We start from the raw sequence: 20517 nt of genomic DNA, 5'->3' as shown, positions 1-20517 counted from the left end.
TGGTGCGGGATCGGGCAGTGTTTCATTCTGCTGTGCATGGGGTCACTATGAGTCGGAAACGACTCGACGGCACTTAACAACAACAACAACAACAAAGATTTACTACCTCAGAAACCCAAAGGGGGTTGCTATAAGTTGAAATCAACTCGATGGCAGTGAGTTTGGTAAGGAAAGACAGTGTTTTAAGAAGGGAGAGATGATAATCAGAGCCAAATGCATTATGAATTTACTAGTGGATTTATATTGTGGAGGTCACTGTTAAATGGGTCCTGCTATTATACCAATGATGCTGTGTCTTGGCAAATGTCGATTTACAGATTGGTTTCTTCCATTAAATGTGTGTTTCTCAATCAGGGGCAATTTTACCCTCCAGGAAACATTTGGTAATATTTGGAGACATTTTTTGTTTTTACAACTGCGGTGTGGGGTGCTAGTGGCATCTTACTGAGTGGAGACCAGGGATGCTGCTAAACAGCCTACAAAGCATAGAGCAACCTCCTGCAACAACAACAACAAGATTTTCCAGCCCAAAATGTCAATAGTTTGCACTAAACGTTTCATTCTCGAACTATATGCTGAGGCACTTCCGAGTAAACCCACATGGGTTCTGTGGGATTTTAAAGTTTGGGACATGCATATAAAGACATCTGTAAAACACAACATGAGCTAGCAGTTCAAGGTAGATTCAACATTGGACTCTTCATTCCTCTTAATGACATCATATTTTTTGCAAAACTAAATTTTCAGAGGTTGCTATGATAAAAATAAAATATTTTAGGAAAATCAGTGTGGAAAAGGAAATGAGGGTGGTGCTTTCTAATCTGTTTCAAGATTTGCGAAGTTGTGCAGGGCCAAAAAGGCACTAAGTTGTTAGACTATAAATAGTTATTGAGGTGTTTGAAGCTGACTGCTCAATAAACTCGATTGATAGGCATTTCTTTTGGCCATGGGGTATAGTAAAAAAATTATTGAGATGGAAAGGGTGCCATGTAAGGGAACAGTTGGAACCACTGCACTAGGCTAAGTTCCTTGAGAATAGATGTTGTATATTAGTACTTTCTGTGAGGCCATCAATGTGCTCTGATGGCCCAATGGTTAAGCAGTTAGCTGCTAACCAAAGGTTGGTGGTTTGAGCCTACTCAGTGGCTCCTTGGTAGAAAAGACTTGGTAATCCACTCCCTTAAAGAGGGAAGCCTAGGAAACATTATGGGTTGCTCTGAGTCAGAACTGACTTGACATACAACAGAATTCTCACCTTTCATGCAGGACACCTAGATTCGATTTCTTGTCAGTACACCACAAGTGTCATACACCATCTGTCTGTCAGTTGAGGCTTTTGTGTTGCTATGATACTGAACCCGTTTCAGTGGAGCTTCCAGATTAAGATGCCCAAGAAGACCTCTATGTGGAGAGTTTAGGAAATTTAATAAATACGGAATGGCATGCATAGAAGAATAAATGAAGGTGGCACATGTGCCCTGACTATAATATTAAGCTGACAATATTGTAAATAGTGACCTTGTACTTACTGGTTCATTGTACACTAAAAGATCCCTAAATAACTCTTTATTCATATGTGGTCAAAATGAGAGAGAGAGAGAGAGTAGCTTTCTTAATTTTATCCTGTAGTCTCAAGACTTAAGTTTTTTGAGATTAGTGTTTCTAAGTTTACCATCTCAGTCAGATTGCATTATCATTGTTTTTTCCCATTATAGATTTCTATTCTCTCTCATATTATGCATGTTGATATAATGGTGATCTTACTCTGCAGGGATATATGAGAGGAAACAATTGGAATATCCTAAATTTTTGGCTGCTTTTCTTCTTGTCCCTCTTGCCAAGTATTACCTGCCATTGCCTAATGATTACATAGATGCTGGAAAGAGATGTTATCCTTAGATGTAGTAATTCTATTTAGTTTTTAAAGAAAAATAAACTGTTCAATAGAAGAATATGATGCACTAGTATAAATTTACTTACAGAAACGTTCTTGGCACAGTTGGAAGAACATAAACAGACTCCTGCATTGCACCCTCAAACAGGGACACCTTGAGCAAGGTGGTCAGTCTTTTGATTCCCAGTTTTGTAACCTGTCGCATTGAGGTAAAAATTCTTTTCTTTAAAAATTGTTGTGAGGTTTATCTGAGTTGGCAGATGACAAGTATCCAGAAAAGTGCCTGACACTGGAGGAGGTGTCTCATGACCTCTACCTTCTCCTTTTATTTTAACCTCACTCATCCTGGCACCTTTCTCCCTCTTCCCCATTTATTTAGTCTTTTTCACATGTGTGTTTGTTTATTTGTTTTTATTTTAACACCTAAGGTGAAGGTCATAGAACATATTACCATTTTAAAATAGACAGTTTTTTAGTTTTGTTGGTATGTTGTGTTGTGTAGCGGTCTCTTTCTTGTTAATGGAAGCAATGGCAGTGCAATAGATGTAAACATAACCACAGAATATGCCTCTGTAGGAGCAAGGTCTGAAGAATTGCTGTGCCACCGGAGGCCCATTCCAGTATTCCCTCACCTGAAAGTGTCGCCAGTGAAACCCCTACCCATTGTTGATCTTGCTTAGTTGTTATAGACAGTCTTCAAGGATTTTAAATCATAGACTTGGTGAGTAATCATGTTCCAAGGTAATCAGTTAAGCCCATTCTGACTCATGGTGACCTCATGTGTGTAACAGTAGACCTGTGATCCAAAGAGTTTCAGTGCCTGATTTGTCAGTAGATTGCCAGGCCTTTCTTCTGAGCTGCCTCTGCATAGATTAGAACCACCACCTCTATTGTTTGTACCACCCAGAAATTCCTTCTTTCACCTTGAGACTATATGAGAAATAACCCATTGACCTATGCTCAACCAAGTGGCAAAATAGTAAAGCAAGGTTGATGGATCCTGAGGGTCTTGTTTCACGAATATAAAAGATGAGAAATGTGTGTGTGTGTGTGTGTATTGTGAGTCTATATTACATAACTATATGGATCTATAGAATAAGTATATATGAATGAATGTAAGATTCATCCCTGATTTTTCCATTTTTTTCCCTTTAAAATTATTCTGAGGAAACAGAGGTAGTTTTAAAAAATACCATGACTGTACACTGATAAAATAAATGCCAAAAAAAGAGGGATTTTTTTGAAAGAATTGTTTCGCAATTAGTCCAAACACAACCATGCAACACACTGCCATCAAGTCAGATCTGACCCATAGCCACCCCTCCTTGGGCTTCCAAGGTGGTACACTATGGCAGTAGATTGGCCAACCTTCCTTCCAAGGAGTGGCTGGTGAATTTGAACCACCAACCATCTGGTTAGCAGTCAAATGCCTTGGGCAGTCCATGTGAACCCCAGCCTCCATGACCCTGAGACCAGAAGAACTGGATGGTACCTGGCTACAACTGCTTACTGCTCTGAAAGGGATCACCATAGGAAATCTTGGATAGAAAATGTGGAACAAAATTCAAAATCATAAAAAAGACCAGGCTTACTGGTCTGATGAAAGCTGGTGGAAATCCTGAGATTATGGCACTTAGAATTCTTCAAGCTGGGAACTGAACTTAACTCACATGACTGTACTTTCAGCCAAAGATAGACAGCCCTGTTAGGTGAACTGTAATACCAGGAGAGTGTGCACTCATTAGAACAATCAAACATGTGACATCAAAAGGACAACATTTGCCCAAGAATAGAGCTAGGAAAGCAGGGGGGCATAGGAAGGAAAGCCAAAGGGAAAGGGTGGGCACAGGGAGGAAGTGGGAAGAATGTTGTCACAGTGTGGGGATTGCAGTAAATGTCACAAAACAGAATGTATATGGATTGCTGAATGGAAAACCAATTTGCTCTGTAAACTTCCACACAAATCACAATAAAAAATAATAATTTTAAAATAAATAAATAATAAAAGGTCAGTGGTTTCAGTATAATTGTATCTTATTTAATGAGCTCTTTGATTTATTGTTCTAATAAGTATATTTAATATACTTGTGTGACAGTAAAGTATACTTAATATAACTCTATGCAGTTCAAACCCACCAGCCACTCCTTGAAAGGAAAGTTGGGCGATCTACTTCCGTTGTGATACTGCCTCGGAAACCCAAGAAAGGGTCGCTATGAGTCGGGCCAACTTGAGGCACATAATAACAACAAACAAATGACTGTATAAAAAACTGTTGTTTTGTAAACTACCTGACAAAAGACCAGTGTCTAGAATAAATAAATAACACAAAACTTGGCAGTAAAAAAACAATTGATTCAATTTAAAAATGAGCTATTAAGATGACAAATACATACATGGAAACAAAATTCATTATTGGCCATCAGGGAAATGCAAATTAAGACCACAATGAGATATCACTACATATCTACTCACTGCCATTGAATCGATTCTCACTCATAGTGACCCCACTGGGTTTCCAAGGCTGTAATCTTTATGGAAGCAGACTGTATCACCTGTCTTCTGCAGAGCAGTTGATGGGTTTGAATCACTGATCTTTCAGTTAGCAGCCAAATGTCTTAATAACTACACTACCAGAACTCCTTACATACTGTCTAAAAGAGCTCAAATAAAAAAAAAAAAAATAGTGACAATACCGAATCCTGATGATCTGGATGTATGAAACTGCATCTTAAACATTGCTGGTGAAAATGTAGAATGTCAAAGCCCTGGTTTTGATATTGTATCACGGTTATTATGTATGATGTAACCATGAATATAAACTGGTTTAAGGGTACATGCATCCTTTCTGTACTACCTCTACAACTTTCTCTTGAATTACTTGAAAATTTAAAATTGTAGATTTATTATTATTATTATTATTATTATTAAAGCCATACTTTGCTGAATTTCTGTCAGAAATTTCTGAAGGTTATTTTGAAGTAGATTGGGAAATGTAAGCACCTTATTTATTCTGGCATTTTTAGAATGCCACTTATTCTTTCTTTTTAGAAAGGCAACTTTTGTCACCATTATGGATTCAGTTTTAGTTGATTAATTTTATTAGGATTAGAATTTACCTATGCCTCCTGTAAAAAGTCAAAGTCATTTCATAGTTATTTCATCTTATTTTTCTTAATTTTGTTTTTGTTACTCAGTCTGATTTTTACAGATTAGACCTAACATGGAGAATAAAGCAGGAGGTAGCAAAACTCTGAGAATAGCCAACTTCCCTACCACCTTCTTCATTTTCTTCTGCTCTATTTAAAATATTCTACTCTGTTCTATTTCATTCTACTTTGTTATATCCAGTCTATTTAATTCTACTCATTTTGTTCTATTCCATTAGTAATTACTGAGTGATGTTATGTTCCAGTTATTGTTCTAGGAGGCTTGACGTGTATCAGTGAGCAAAATAGACAAAAATTCCATCTTTTCTGAAATTTAAATTCTATTAGAAGGAAATAGGAGCTCTGGTAGCGTAGTGCCTAAGGCACTTGGCTGCTAACCAGAAGGCTGGTGGTTCAAACCCACTAGCCACTCCTCGGAAGGAAGGTTGAGTAATCTACTTCCATAGTGATACCGCCTCAGAAACCCAAGGAGGAGTCGCTATCAGTTGGGTCAGACTCAACGGCATAAAACAACAACAACAGAAGGAAATAGAATTAGACATAATGTGTAAGTAAATTATGTAGTATGTTGTTGTTATGTGCCATCGAGTCGGCCCTGACTCATAGGGACCCCTCCTTGGGTTTCCCAGTAGGAAAAAGAAAATGCCCAGCAGAGAAAGCAGAGCGAGAAGTATGAAAGTAGGGGTTATACTTTTTAAATGGAGTCAGGTGTGAGAAACTACCTGTGAGGAGGTGAAGATTAGTCAAGAATTAGTCTGAGGGAAAGTTTTCAGAGCACTGGGAATAGCAAGCAAGAGGGCCCTATGATGGATACCTGGAATATTTTAAGTAACAGCAGGAAGGCCAATGTGGCTGGAACAGTCTGTGAGAGGATAGTAGCTGGAGGTGAGACAAGAGAGGAAGAGAATGATTTCATCACTAGAACCTGTGAGACTTTTATCTCCTTCTCTGAATGAAATGGGGAGTGATTACAGGGTTTTCAGTAGATGATCACATGATCTGAATTATGATTTAGGACCACTGCAGTCCTGTGGATAAAGATGGTGGTTTATAGTATAGTAGAAGTGGAGTTAAAGAGAAGTGGTCACATTCTTTACCATAAAAGGTCGCTATGTTTTACAGTGATATCACATGCAAGTAAGATATTACTGAAGATAATTCAGAAACGTTTGCAGCAGTATATTGACAGAGAACTTCCAGAGGTTCAAGCCAGATTCAGAAGAGGATGTGGAACAAGGGATATCATAGCTGTTGTCAGATGGATCTTGGCTCAAGGCAAAGAATACCAGAAAGAGGTTTACTTGTGTTTTATTGACTATGCAAAGGCATTTGATTGTGTGGATCATGACAAATTATGGATAACATTGAGAAGAATGGGAATCCCTGAGCACTTGATTGTACTCATGAGGAATCTGTACCTTGACCAGGAGGCTGTCGTTCGAACAGAACAAGGGGACACTACATGGTTTAAAATCAAGAAAGGAGTGCGTCAGGGTTGTATTCTTTCTCCACACTTATTCAATCTATATGCTGAGCAAATAATCCGAGAAGCTGGACTATATGAAGAAAAACGTGGTATCAGGATTGGAGGAAGAATCATTAACAACCTGAGATATGCAGACGATACAACTTTGCTTGCTGAAAGTGAGGATGACTTAAGGCACCTACTGATGAAGGTTGAAGAATACAGTCTGCAGTATGGATTACATCTCAACATAAAGAAAACAAAAATCCTCACAACTGGACCAATGAGCAGCATCACAATCAATGGAGAGAAGATTGAGGTTGTCAAGGAATTCACATTGCTTGGTTCTACAATCGATGCCAACGGAAGCAGCAGTCAGGACATTAGACGACGTGTAGCATTGGGAAAGTCAACTGCGAAGGAACTGTTTCAAGTGCTGAGGAGCAAGGATATCTCCTTGAGGACTAAGGTGCGCCTGACACAAGCCATGATATTTCCAATCACCTTGTATGCATGTGAGAGCTGGACAATGAATAGGGAAGACCGAAGAAGAGTTGATGCTTTTGAGTTGTGGTGCTGGCGAAGAATGCTGAAAGTACCATGGACTGCTAAAAGAACTAACAGATCTGTCCTGGAGGAAGTGCAGCCAGAATGCTCCTTGGAAGCAAGAATGGCCAGACTTCGTCTCACCTATTTTGGTCATGTTGTAAGAAGGGACCATTCCCTGGAGAAGGATGTCATGCTTGGTAGGGTTGTGGGTCGACGAAAGAGGGGGAGGCCTTCAACGAGATGGATTGATACAGTGGCTGCGATGATGGGCTCGAGTATAGCAGGGATTGTGGGGCTGGTGCGGGATCGGGCAGGGTTTCGTTCTGCTGTGCATGGGGTCGCTATGAGTCGGAAACGACTCGACGGCACTTAACAACAACAACAACAATGTTTTACAGTTAGAGTCAATAGAAGGAGCTCTGGTGGTAAAATGGTTAAAGCTTTCAGCTGCTAATGGAAAGGTCAGCAGTTAGAACTCACTACCCATTCTATGGGAGAAAGATGAAGCAGTTTGCCTTCATAAAGATTTATGAGCCGCTGAATCCACCACCCATCTGTCAGTTTGTCATCCTGTGGTGGCTTGCATGTTGCTGTGAGACTGGAGGTATGTCACTGGTATTTCAAATACCAGCAGGTTCAGCCGTGGTGAACAGGTTTCAGTGGAGCTTCCAGACTAAAACACACTGGGAAGAAGGACAGGAACATCCACTTCTGAAAAAAAAATGGCCTATGAATAGCAGTCAAACACTGTCTGATACATTATTGGAAAACATTCAACTGTGGTCAATGGCATGAGACAAAGTATATGTGAACTGCTGTATGGAACGTGAATTTGCTCTGTAAATCTTCACCCAAATCACAAAACAAACAAACAAAAAACACAACTTTATGTATAGCCCTGAAACATTGTCTGATACAGTGCCAGAAGATGAACCCCTCAGGATGGAAGACACTCAAAATTTGACTGGAGAAGAGCTAGCTGCCTCCTCAAGGTAGAGTCAACTTAATTTTATTGGGATTAGACATAGATGACATGGGTGGAGTAAAGCTTTCAGGACCTTTATTAGCTAATGGAGCATGACTAAAAATGGCAAGTAATAGCTACAAGTATCTATTAATAATCCAAACATGGATAATATGACATATGAATCTAGGAAAATTGAAAGTTATAATAAATGAAATGGAACATATAAAGATCAGTATCCTAAGCATTAGTGAGTTGAAATACTGATATTGGCCATTTTGAATCACACAGTCATATGGTCTACTATGCTGGGAAGTAGTGAAGAGAAATGGCATCACATACATCGTCAAAAAGGACATTTCAAGATCTATCCTGAAGCACAATGCTGTCAGTGATAAGATAATATCCATACACCCTCAAGGAAGATCACTTAATAGTGTTATACAGATTCACCCGCCAAACACTAAAGCCAAAGATGAAGAAATTGAAGATCGTTTGCCAACTTCTACAGTCTGAAATTGACCAAACAGCAGTTAAAATGTATTAGTTACTACTGGTGATTGGAATGTGAAATTTGAAAACAGAGATTCATTCGTAGTTAGAAAATATGGCCTTGGTGATAGAAATGATGCTGGAGATCACATGATAGAATTTTGCAAGACCAGTGAGTTATTCGTTACAAATACCTTTTCTCGACAACATAAGTGGTGGCTATACACCTGGACCTCGGCAGACAGAATACACAGGAATCAGATCAACTACATCTGTGGAAAGAGGCAATAGAGAAGCTCAATATCATCAGTCAGAACTACACCAGGAGCTGACTGTAGAACAAACTATCAATTGCTCATATGCAAGTTCAAGTTGAAGCTGAGGAAAATTAAAATAAGCCCATAAGAGCCAAAATATGACCTTGATTATATCTCACCTGAATGTAGAGACCCTCTGAAGGATAGATTTGATGCACTGAGCACTAATGTCCCAAAACCAGACAAGTTGTGCGATAACATCAAGAACAGGATACACAATCTTTAAATGACATGTTTTCAACAGTGATTAAAAAGACAGGAAAGGAAGAAAAGACCAAATTGGAAGTCAGAAGATACTCCAAAAATTGCTTTTGAATGGAGAGTAGCTAAAGCAAATGGAAAGAATGACAAGATAAAAGAGCTGAATGGAAGATTTTAAAGGGCAGCTCGAGAAGAAAATGTATTGCAATGAAATGTGCAAACACCTGGAGTTAGAAAACCAAAAGGGAAGAACATGCTCAGCATTTCTCAAACTGAAAGAACTGAGGAAAAAAATTCCAGCCTTGGGTTGCAATACTGAAGGATTCTATGGGCAAAATATTGAATGATGCAGAAAGAATCAAAAGGAAATGGAAGGAATATCCAGAGTCACTGCACCAAAAAGAATTGGTTGATGTCCAACTATTTCAGAAGGTACCATATGATCAAGAACCAATGGTATTGAAAGAAGAAGCAAGGTTCTGGGAATTGACAGAATATTCATTGTGATCTTTCAACAAAAGGATGCAGCATGGAGGTGTTTACTCATTTATACCAAGAATTTGGAAGACAGCTATTTGGCCAGCTTATTGAAGAGGTAGATATTTGTGCCCATTCCAAAGAAAGTTGATCTGACAGAATGTGGAAATTATCAAACAATATCATTAATATCACATGTAAGTAAAATTCTGCTGAAGTTAATTAAAAAAATGGTTGCAGAAGTATGTTCACAGGGAACTTCTAGAAATTCAAGCTGGATTCAGAAGAGGACATGTGTGGTAGTTGTGTGTCAACGTGACTGGGCCTAGTTTTGAGTGGCTAGGCAACTGGATGTAGTGATTCCTCATGATGAGACTGGTGATCAGCTCCGTGGTGGAATCTACTAGAGCAGCTGAGTAGCTACTTTAGGGATGTAGTCTGCTTCCAGTATAAGAAGACAGCTTTGAAAAGGTCTCTGAGCTTTTTGCACACTTGGGCCCAGCATGTGCTGAGTCTTCATTCAGCAGCCTACCATGCTGACCCTGCAGATCTTGGGACTGTTCCTGGACTTGAACTAGTGGCCTGCCATGTTGTTCGATAATTTTGGGATTAGTCCATTTTACTTGTCGACCTTGTCTTTGTCACTGTCAGTAGCTGGCAGCTGACTGAGTTAATAGAAGCCTCCGGCTTCAGTAGGCTGGAAGCAAGAGGCCAAGCTACTGAAGCCCAAAGTTGAGGGCCTTTCATCCAGCCACTAGCACTGGCAATTTTAACTCAGACTTCTAGCCTCCTAAAGTGTAAGAGGATAAATCCTGTTTGCTAAAGGCACCCATTTGTGGTATTTTCTGGTAGAATGGCAAAGAGAACCCAAACAATGTGGAACGGAGGATATTATTGCTGATGTCTGATGGATCTTGACTGAAAGCAAAGAATACCAGAAAGATGTTTACATGTGTTTTATTGACTGTGCAAAAGCATTTGCATTGTAGGTCATAGCAAATTATGGATAACATTGAGAAGAATGGGAACTCCACAGCATTTACTTGTGCTTGTAAAGAACCTGTACATAGACCAAGAGGCTGTCATTCAAACAGAACAAGGGGATATGCATGTTTTAAACTCAGGAAGATGTAATCTTTATGCCGAGCAAATAATCTGAGAAGATTGGAGGAAGACTCATTAACAATATGCGATATGCCAAAGACACAGCCTGTCTTGCTGAAAGTGAAGATGACTTGAACCACTTACTGAGAAAGATCAAAGATTACAGCCTTCAGTATATATTACACTTCAACATAAAGAAAATGAAAATCCTCACAACTGGACCACTAAGCCACGTCCCAATAAATGCAGAACAGATTGAAGTTGTCAGGGATATCATTTTACTTGAATCCACAATCAATAGCTATGGAAGCAGCAGTCAAAGAAATCAGATATTGTATTATGCTGGGCAAATGTGCTTCGAGAGACCTCTCTAAAGTGTTAAGAAGCAAAGATGCCACATTGAAGACAAAGGTGTGCCTAAACCAAGCCGTGGTATTTTCAATCACCTCATATGCATGTGAAAGCTGGGCAGTGAATAAGGGAGACCTAAGAAGAGTTGATGCCATTGAATTGTGGTTCTGGGGAAGAATATTGAAAATACCATGGGCTGCCAGAAAACAACCAAATCTCTCCTGGACGAAGTGCAGCCAGAATGCTCTTTGGAAGTGAAAAATGGCAAGACTTCACCTCATCTACTTTGGTTATGTTGTCAGAAAGGACCAGTCCCCAGAGAAGGATATCATCCTTGGTAAAGTAGAAGGTCAGTGAAAAAAGGGAAGACCCTCAATGACATGGATTGACATAGTGGCTGCCATGATGGGCTCAAGCATAGTAAGGATTGTGAAGACCGGGCAGTGTTTCGTTCTGTGGTACATAGTCTCTATGAGTCTGAGCCAACTCAACAACATCTATTAACAACAGCAACATGAGTCATAACTCAATGGCAGTGGATTGGGTTAATAGAATTTCCAGATGGATTCAATGCAGAGTATAAAAGATGACTCTGAACTTTTAGACCTTAAGTTGCCAGAACCTAGTATGTGGAAGACTGCAGAAGGAGGTCTGATGGCATAGTGTGTAAGACATTTGGCTGTTAACCAGAAGGTCAAACCAGCTGCTCTGCAGGAGGAAGATGAGGCAAATTCATTTATAGCCTTGAAAACACAATGGGGTTCTCTATGATTCACAGTCAACTTGATGGCAGAGGGTTTGGTTTGGTTTGCAGAAGAAGTAGCTTTGAGGGGGAAATCAGTGGTTTTAGACTGATTACTCTGAGATACCTTTTAGACGAATGGGAATGTTTTATAGGCACTTGAGAATATAGTCTAAAGTTCAGGCGGGAAATCCAGACCAGAAATAGAGTTTTGAAAGTTGTCAGCACCTAATGGTAATTAAAGTCATGAGATGAGATGAGTTCACCAAAGAAGTAAGGATAAAGAAGAGGGCCAAAGGCTTAACCCTGAGGAGCTCCAAAATTAACAAGGTCAAAGAGCCAGCAAGACAGGACCAAAAGGAAAGCAGCCAGCAAGATTTGAGCAAAACTTATTGCAGTCCTGGAAGCCCAGTCAAGACAGTGTGTCAAAAAAATTCAGTTCCTGAAACATATCCATTATCGTCAGAGCAAGTGAATGTGATGTGATTCAGTATCTTGTCGTACCTCTGTTTTCTACTTTTATTCTATTTCTATAAATTTTTGGTTCAGAATTTAGTATTCTAATAAAAATTAGTTTTTTTTTTTTTTTTTTTAACCAACTTGGTTTTAAAAACTAGCTGTGGTGTTAAGAGTTTTTCTACGGTGCTTCTATATTTCTTAGAACGATTATCTAGAACAGATAGATGATGGTGTGATATCTTTAGATGCCTGTTAGACTCTAGGAAACTAAAAATTGAAGTGTATTTTATGTGCAATTATTTCAGGAAAAGGAAATTAAGCTTATCTTTATTATGATCTTTATTATTATTATATATTTTAAATATAATACTTTTTTGGCTAGGGGCCAAAAAAGGATTTTATTTATTTATTTAGGGTCTGTGGAGTATTTAGGTATTAACTTATATGTATTTCATGTGTTTATGTTGTCTTTTGCTTGTATTCTGCAGTTCAGCCTTCTGAGTTAGCACCTGAACAGTAGGGTTGACAGTGTCCACAAAGTACTGTAACAGAGTTTAAAAAAAAAAAAAAAAATCCACCAAACTAATGAACCAGACTGCTGAGAAGAACAGAATTGAATAAACACAAGCTTCCCTTTCTGCAGTGACTGTTCCAAACTAAGCAGAAGCTGCTTCGTTATTTCAGGAAAGGAAAAATAATGACCTGGCTTTCTTTATTTTTCTGGTGAGCAATTTAACTGCTACCTCCATTTTCCATATTCTCCCACTCCTAACGTTGGAATGTGGTTTTAACTATAGGTATGGCATTCTTTACCACAATGTATATTTTGAGTCATGTTTACAAATGCAGATATTTAGTTTCTCTTTGAGGTGTTGTCTATGGGCAATTGTTCAGAGGGAAATTCCACACTGAAACTGGAGGTACAACCTGTTCCTGACATTATATGTGTGTGTGTGTGTGTGTGTATGCATGCACGTGCATATATGCACACAGAATTATCGAGGAGAGAGGATTATTCTCCCAGATGGTATGACCTTAATAGAATCTGCTATTATGCATATATCTCAAAACCACTTCTAATCCAAATGGATTGGCAATGTGTTATTTTCAGAAGTAGTTGAATTAACTCTTTGAACCTTTTCTTTTATTATCCTCTACCTTTAAACTGGACTTTATGAAAGATAATAGCTGTCCCAAATATGTTATCCTCTGCATATTGCACATGTGCACATTGGTGTGTATTTGTATTTTGTGCAAACCATTGTATATTTTGGCATGGCCAAAGTCAGCAGGAAGGCTCCAGGGTTGAGGCTGCTTTCATCCTATGTTACACCCTCACTACCTTCCTGTTTTACGATAATTCTGAAACCTAATGCTCCTGCCACTTTTAACTCAGAACTGTGTTTATTTGCCTGTGGCCTGTTTTATTGTAAAATAAAAATCTTAAGAACCCTGTGTTTTTAGGGTGCTTTTTTCCCAAGAGCTGTGTGGTGTCTTAAAGGCCAAATGACCGTGTTTTAATGGTGTGTAAAGATTCGGTAAAAAATAAATCATGGCAATTTTGTTTTAAGAAGAAACTTTTAAAAATAATACATGCTACAGACTTCAAAAAGTCCAAAAAAACAATTAAGAACAAATTGCACTTGTGTAGATTTATCTTAATCTACACTTTCTATAATGTGTTAAATCTTAAACTTCAGAGATTATGCTTCAATTCCAGATGCTTATTGGTAGAGATTAGGTCCATAATTATTTTAAACTACATTTTCACAGATCTTGAATGTCTCAAGAAATCTTTTCCCAAGCCTCTAGGGTCCTGGGTAGCACAGTTTTCACTCAACGACTAACCTAAAGGTAGGCAATTCAAGCCCAACCAACGGAACCGAGAAATAAAGACCTGATGATCTGCTGTCATAAAGATTACAGCCAAGAAAACTACAGTTTCACTCTGAAACACATGGAGTTGACATGAGTGGGGATTAATGTAAAGGAAATCGTGATAAACCATAGTATTGCTTCCAAGGATCCTTCATAAATTTTCTCTCAGTTTAGCTAGATACCTATTTTTGTTCTTATAAATCATTGCTTTACAGCATTACATTGACATTGTGTTATGAATCAGTTGTAGCTAGCTACTCAGTAAATTGTATGCTCACTGCAGGCAGGAACTATGCCATACATCTTTAGTTAAACTCCAAGTGCATAGTACATGTTCAGTAAACTGACCTGAACTTGACAGATAAGTGATGGAATCATATAATGTTGTGTTGTTTTATTATTTCTTGACATCAAGTTTCAGTTTTCATAAGTCCCCTTTCATGTTTAAATACGCTCTTTCTAAGGACATTTGCCCTGCTGTTGAAAATGTAATTTGGTGCAGTGCTTTTGGAAAGTCAAAAGTTGGCAGTGGGCATCAAGAGATTTACAAGTTCAAGGCATTTGATTCATTAATTCCATTTCTGGGAACCTCTCCTAAGGAAAAAATTCTAATTATAGAAAAAACCTTATGCACAAAAGTCTCCATTCCAGCACTGTTACTAATTGCACAGAAATTGGGAAGTCTTCAACAAGTCTAAAGAATAAAAATGGGGATATTGTTTATTTTTGACAAACTAATTCTAATGGACAATTTGGGTGTACGTGTGGGGAATTACATATGAATGTGATCTGGCTATTTATTAGATAAGATGAAATTCCTTTGAAGTAGGAAGGTGGAGATTGTTGATCCAAAATAATACTGTAGCTATAAAAAACATATTATTTCAGTAAGCACACGCACACAAATGTATATTTAGATAAAAGATCCTAAAGATACACTAAAATCTTAAAAATGGCAACTTCTGGGTTGTAGGAATTGTTTGTATTTTCTGATTTTATTTATATTTCCTAATTGTCTACAATGTTTATTATATGTTGTTGTTGTTATGCGCTGTCGAGTCGGACCCAACTCATAGCGAACCCTCCTTGGGTTTCTAAGGCGATATCACTATGGAAGTAGATTGTCCAACCCTCCTTCCGAGGAGTGGCTGGTGAGTTTGAACCACCAGCCTTCTGGTTAGCAGTCAAGTGCCTTAGAATAAAAGGTAGAGGGTTAATGAAAAGGGGAAATATGGATTAACACAGAAGCTGCAATGATGGGCTCAAGGATAGCAACGATTGTTAGGATGGCACAGGAATGGACAGTGTTTCGTTCTGTTGTGCATAGGGTCACTATGAATTGAAACCCACTCAATGTCAGTTAACAATAACAACAACAACAGTAATAAAAAGGACTCCCTGGGTAGTGCAAATTGTTATGTGCTTGGCTGTTAACCAAAAGATTGCAGGTTGGAGTCCACCCACAGGCGCTTTGAGATCTACTTCAAAATAATCAGCCACTGAAAACCCTAGGGAGCAGAGTTCTGCTTTGACGCACATGGGGTTGCCTTGATTGGAGTCATCTCAACAGCACCTGGTACTTGTGCTGGTAATAATAAACATGTATTTTTTTAAAAAAAAAAAGGAAAAATAGGAAACAATTTAAATATCCAACAATAACGAAATGGTTAAATTAACTCTTGTGGGTCTACATTCTAGGGTCTTTTATAGCATTTAAAGATGGTATTTATGTAAAGTTTTAACAGCATGGTAGAATGCTTTGTTATACAATTCAAGGAAAAGAGCAAGGTATGAAACTTAGTATACAGGCCAGTCTCAGTTATATATATAACTCATTGTGGTTGTTTCTAATGGTAAAATCATAGGGTTTTCTTTTTTATTTTCTTGCATGTTTCTGGTTTTATATAATGAATATATAGTAACTTTTTAATTAGAGAAAATAGATATCTTCAGAAATTCTATTAGAATTCTAGCATGTGTTTCAAAAATTTTCAGCAGGATATTTTCTCAAGCAGTTCAGAAAAGTTACAGCTGTAAACCACAGCTATATTTAAATAAAATAATACTTATCTTCATATTGGAAAAATATGTCAAGAAGGGATTATATTGTGTCTTCTATAAGAATAGGATAACAGTCTACAAACTTCTTTAAGCAAAAATGACCACAAGATTTGTGTAAAGTTAGCATCAAGTTTGGTTCTCTAACACTACTTTCCATTCAATCAGTCCTTCAAGAATTATGCATTGAGCGGGAGTCTGCGTCCCAAAGATTTAGAAATAAGAAACATAGGAAGAGATTATATAAAATCGACTATTCTGTTTCCCTTTGGGCAAAAATTGTAAGAAAGTTTAATTATTTTATGAAAGAAACATCCTATATGATCAGAACTCTAAAGCGTTGTTACCTACATAATATTTACTAAATTTCCAGATGTTTTCTCAGCTCTTTAATTAGGCTCACTGATTTCTCATTCCATTGCTGATATCAGCAGCCAAATGCCACATATGGGGGGAAAAAAAAAGTTCCTCTGGGAGTAAATTGAATATTTTAAAATGTCTGTCATTCATCTTAATATTTAACTCAATAAAACTTCTGTTTCTCAGTGTTTCCCCACACATTTTCATGTGTCTGCTAAATTGTTTGTAATACTTCATAATTCAGCAGAAATCCAAAGGAAATAATTCTACTTCATGATTCTAGGGACAATGTGATAAATCTGTCTTTGGAGTAATTAAATGGTCGCTATGAGTCGGGGCGACTCGACGGCACATAACAACAACAACAACAATTCAGCTTTTAGGAGCTCTGATAGCATAGTGCCTAAGGCACTTGATTGCAAACCAGAAGGCTGGCGATTCACACCCACCAGCGACTCCTCGGAAGGAAGGTTGGGCAATCTACTTCTGTAGTGACACTGCCTGGGAAACCCAAGGAGGGGTCGCTATGAGTCGTGTCCTACTGGACTGCACATAACAAACAACAGCAACATAGATTCAAGATCTCATTAACATTTTAAATTTTAAGTTAAGAGAGAAAATTCTGTGCTCAAACTTCTAGCTACTTTAGGAATAGTCTGATTGTGGTTATTTTTGAAGCTAAAACAGGCTATTTTGGAGTCCTGTTAGTTTGACATGCTAGATCTATTCCCCATGTGATAGTGAATTAAAATTTAAAAAGCAGATGTAGGTCAAAGGAGATTCTGCAAATGTTTCCAGTGTTTTTTATCTTGGAGGTTTGACAACTTTGAAAAACAATAGCAAGTTTTTCTTTGTATCTAACCAAAGTTCTTCTGCTGCATTTTAAAGTTCTCTCTGCTTAATCTTTCTTTTTTTTGTTGTTAAAAATCTAAATCAAAATATAATACTTATGCTTGCTCATCATTTCTGTGATAGCATCTGTTTCATTCATAATACACCAAGACAGAAACATAATGGACATTATGAAGTATACATAAGAAACAGTTAATAAGAGTTTCCTCTAGGTGTAATAGTGGGAGGTAGGGAGAACAGGGAGAACTTGTACCTTCCACTTCATCTCTTGCACTGTTGAGAAGATTGCCATGAACATATTATGACTTTTATATTTTGAAACAAGAAGATAAAATTTTATTTATTTGCACACAAATTATAAATTTATATTAGGGTTTTGACTTGTTAGACTCATAATAAATATTTAATTGAATTTTAGCATTTATTTACTTTTAATTTTATTTTTACAAGTGAACCTACCAGCTGCAAAACTTGAAAGAATCTAGCATTTTTAAGTTTTTAACAATGTATGTGTGAGACCCAGAAAAAACAAGCAGAAAAGCTTTCAATGGCTTTAAAAGCTGTTTAAGAATATTCTTATATTTGTTAGAGTTTGGCCCAGAAAACATTTCTTTTCATTAAAAAAGCCCTGAAAACAAGACAGAATTAATAAACCAAAATTACTGGATACATTTTGCCATGTAAATTTCATATACTCCATCGTATTTTCTAATTGATCATTATTAGTAGTTATTCTTTGCATGCCTTATTTTTTCAGGATCCTCAGAAAACATTGATTTTTCCTAGCATTCAAATAAACAAACAAGATCATTTATTCTTAAATGTAGTATATTTTCAGTTATTGGTGGTTCTTTTACAGACTGTGATTAAGTGAAGGAGCTAAAGAAAAATAAAGAGTCAGAGGAGACAAGAATGTTTTGCTCTCACAAAATATTCTGAAAGAACTCTATCCAAACCAGTATCTATCTAGTCAGTTTTGACTCATGGCGACACAAATGTAAATTCTTTCCTTATTTATTTTAGTAATTATTTTAATGATTAATAATCATTTTATTAAGTTTTCACTTGCTTGCATAAGTAGCACATAACATGGCTTGAAATCTAAAATATGCAAATAAATATATGTAATGACAAATATGCCTGCCTTCTGTTCTAGTATCCCAGTCATTCAGTTTCCTTTCCAAAAGGCAAACAAACATTTTACTAAACATTTAATTTTAAAAAATTAATTTGTCAAACATTTCTGGAAATCTGAAGGTTCATATGTATAACTTATCAAAACTATTTCTTATTGGACTCAGACCATCCTGACTTACCTCCCAATATATGTCACCAGTGAGCAGAGGGACTTTGGGCATGGAACATAGCTAGGCAAAACCTTGGTATTTTCTCTGTAAAAAAGAAATAGTACTAAAGACTTTGCAGAGCAGTGAGAATTACCTAAGAAAAATAGATTTAAATTAATTAGTACAGTGTCTGCTGCAGAATATTCACTCGAATATTAATTTTTAAAAGTCCAGAGCTTTTTGTTACAATATATATGCTTCTACTTCCTCCCCACCTTCAACACTTGCCTCCCTGCCACCAACACCCTCTGTGTGCTTCTATTACAAGTGTTTGCCTTTTCCCGCGTACAGAAAAACCAAACCAGTTGCTGTGCAGTCAGTTCTGAGTCATGGCAACCCCACGTGTTCCAGAGTAGAAGAGTGCTCCCTGGGGATTTCAGTGGCTGATTTTTTTTTAGAAGTAGATTGCCAGGACTTTCTTCTGAGGCATTTCTCAGTGAACTCAAACCTCCACCCTTTCTGATAGCAGCTAAATAGGTTACCTTTTGCACCACCCAGGGTCTATAACCTGCTCCACAACCTTCCTATGTAAACTGGGTCCGTAGTGCCTTACTCATACTTCTGACACAGCAATTCCTTGCTGTACTGTAATTGAATATATATTTGTTCCCCAATTAAGTGCCTTGCTTAGCATTCTGCCACTCAGTGCAGTGATTGGCATGCAGTTTTTGTTGAATGAATGAAAAAATTAATAGCAGAGAAATGGAGAAAGATGACATAATTGGATGACATAGGGGTTTGGGGGACCATGGGACTTAGCTCACCTTGAGTCAGAAAAATAGTGTTATGTGGGTGGGGAGAAAGATGATGTTAAGGAGAAGGCAAGAGGCAGAGGAGAAGGGCATTAAAGTCAAATTACATCTGAGATGTTTTTGTTGGAGCTAACCTTGCTGTATCATCTGCTCCAGGCATTAGAAAGTGGCAGTGTGATTAAGAAGCTGGAGCCCTCCAAGGAGACCACCCATGTAGCTACATTCTGTATCATAAAGCTCCATAAAGTCTAAAGTGTCAGGGGAAAAAGAAAGAAGGGGCTAGAAAAGTGAATCCTTTTTCCCTTGCTCGCTTGAAGGATCTTGTGCCTTGGTTAAAAGGATGGAGTCACTTACCTGTGGTGGCATTTTAAGTTGATGTTTTCACACATGCGTCTTCAAAGGAAGTTGGTAATAGTATGAATTGAATTAAAAATGTAGCCTTAACAGCTAGAGTGAGAAAGCTAATAAGGCACTGGCAGCTTTCACATCGCAAACTTTAGCATTTCAATAATAATCATTATTATTATAACAGCTCCCAAGTGGTTATCTTTTATATTTCTGAAATGAAGAAATATTTCATTTTTATATATATTAAGTTTTTGTTATTCTTAGATCTCAGAATAGTTAAACAACTTAGATTATTTTAACAGCTTTATGGTTATATAATTCATATAGCATAAAATTCACCCATTTAAATTTTAGAGATGATGATGTTTAATGTATTACCAGGGTTGTGCAACCATCATCACAGTCTAATTATAGAACATTTCTGCCCTCCCCCCCTTAAAGGAATCCTGTATTTATTAGCACTCAATCCCCACTCTGCCTTTCTTTCTAATCAGCCATAAGCAATTGCTAGTCAACTTACTGTCTCTGTAAATTTGCCTGCTCTGGTAATTTGCTAAGGGGATTTGGTGGTGTAGTGGTTAAGGCCTTTGACTGCTGATCAGAAGATTGGTGGTTCAAACCCACCAATAGCTCTGCAGGAAGACGCTGAGGCAATCTACTTTTGTGAAGATTTGCAGCCTTGGAAACCCAGTGGGTGTCACTGTAAGTCAGAATCAACTTGATGGCAGTGAGTTTTTTGT

This window comes from Orycteropus afer, unplaced genomic scaffold (assembly GCF_000298275.1).
Source record: "Orycteropus afer afer isolate SDZICR_OR568_19922 unplaced genomic scaffold, OryAfe1.0 scaffold00008, whole genome shotgun sequence".
NCBI classification, from domain to species: Eukaryota; Metazoa; Chordata; class Mammalia; order Tubulidentata; family Orycteropodidae; genus Orycteropus; species Orycteropus afer.
Note: the sequence above shows the minus strand (reverse complement) of the source record.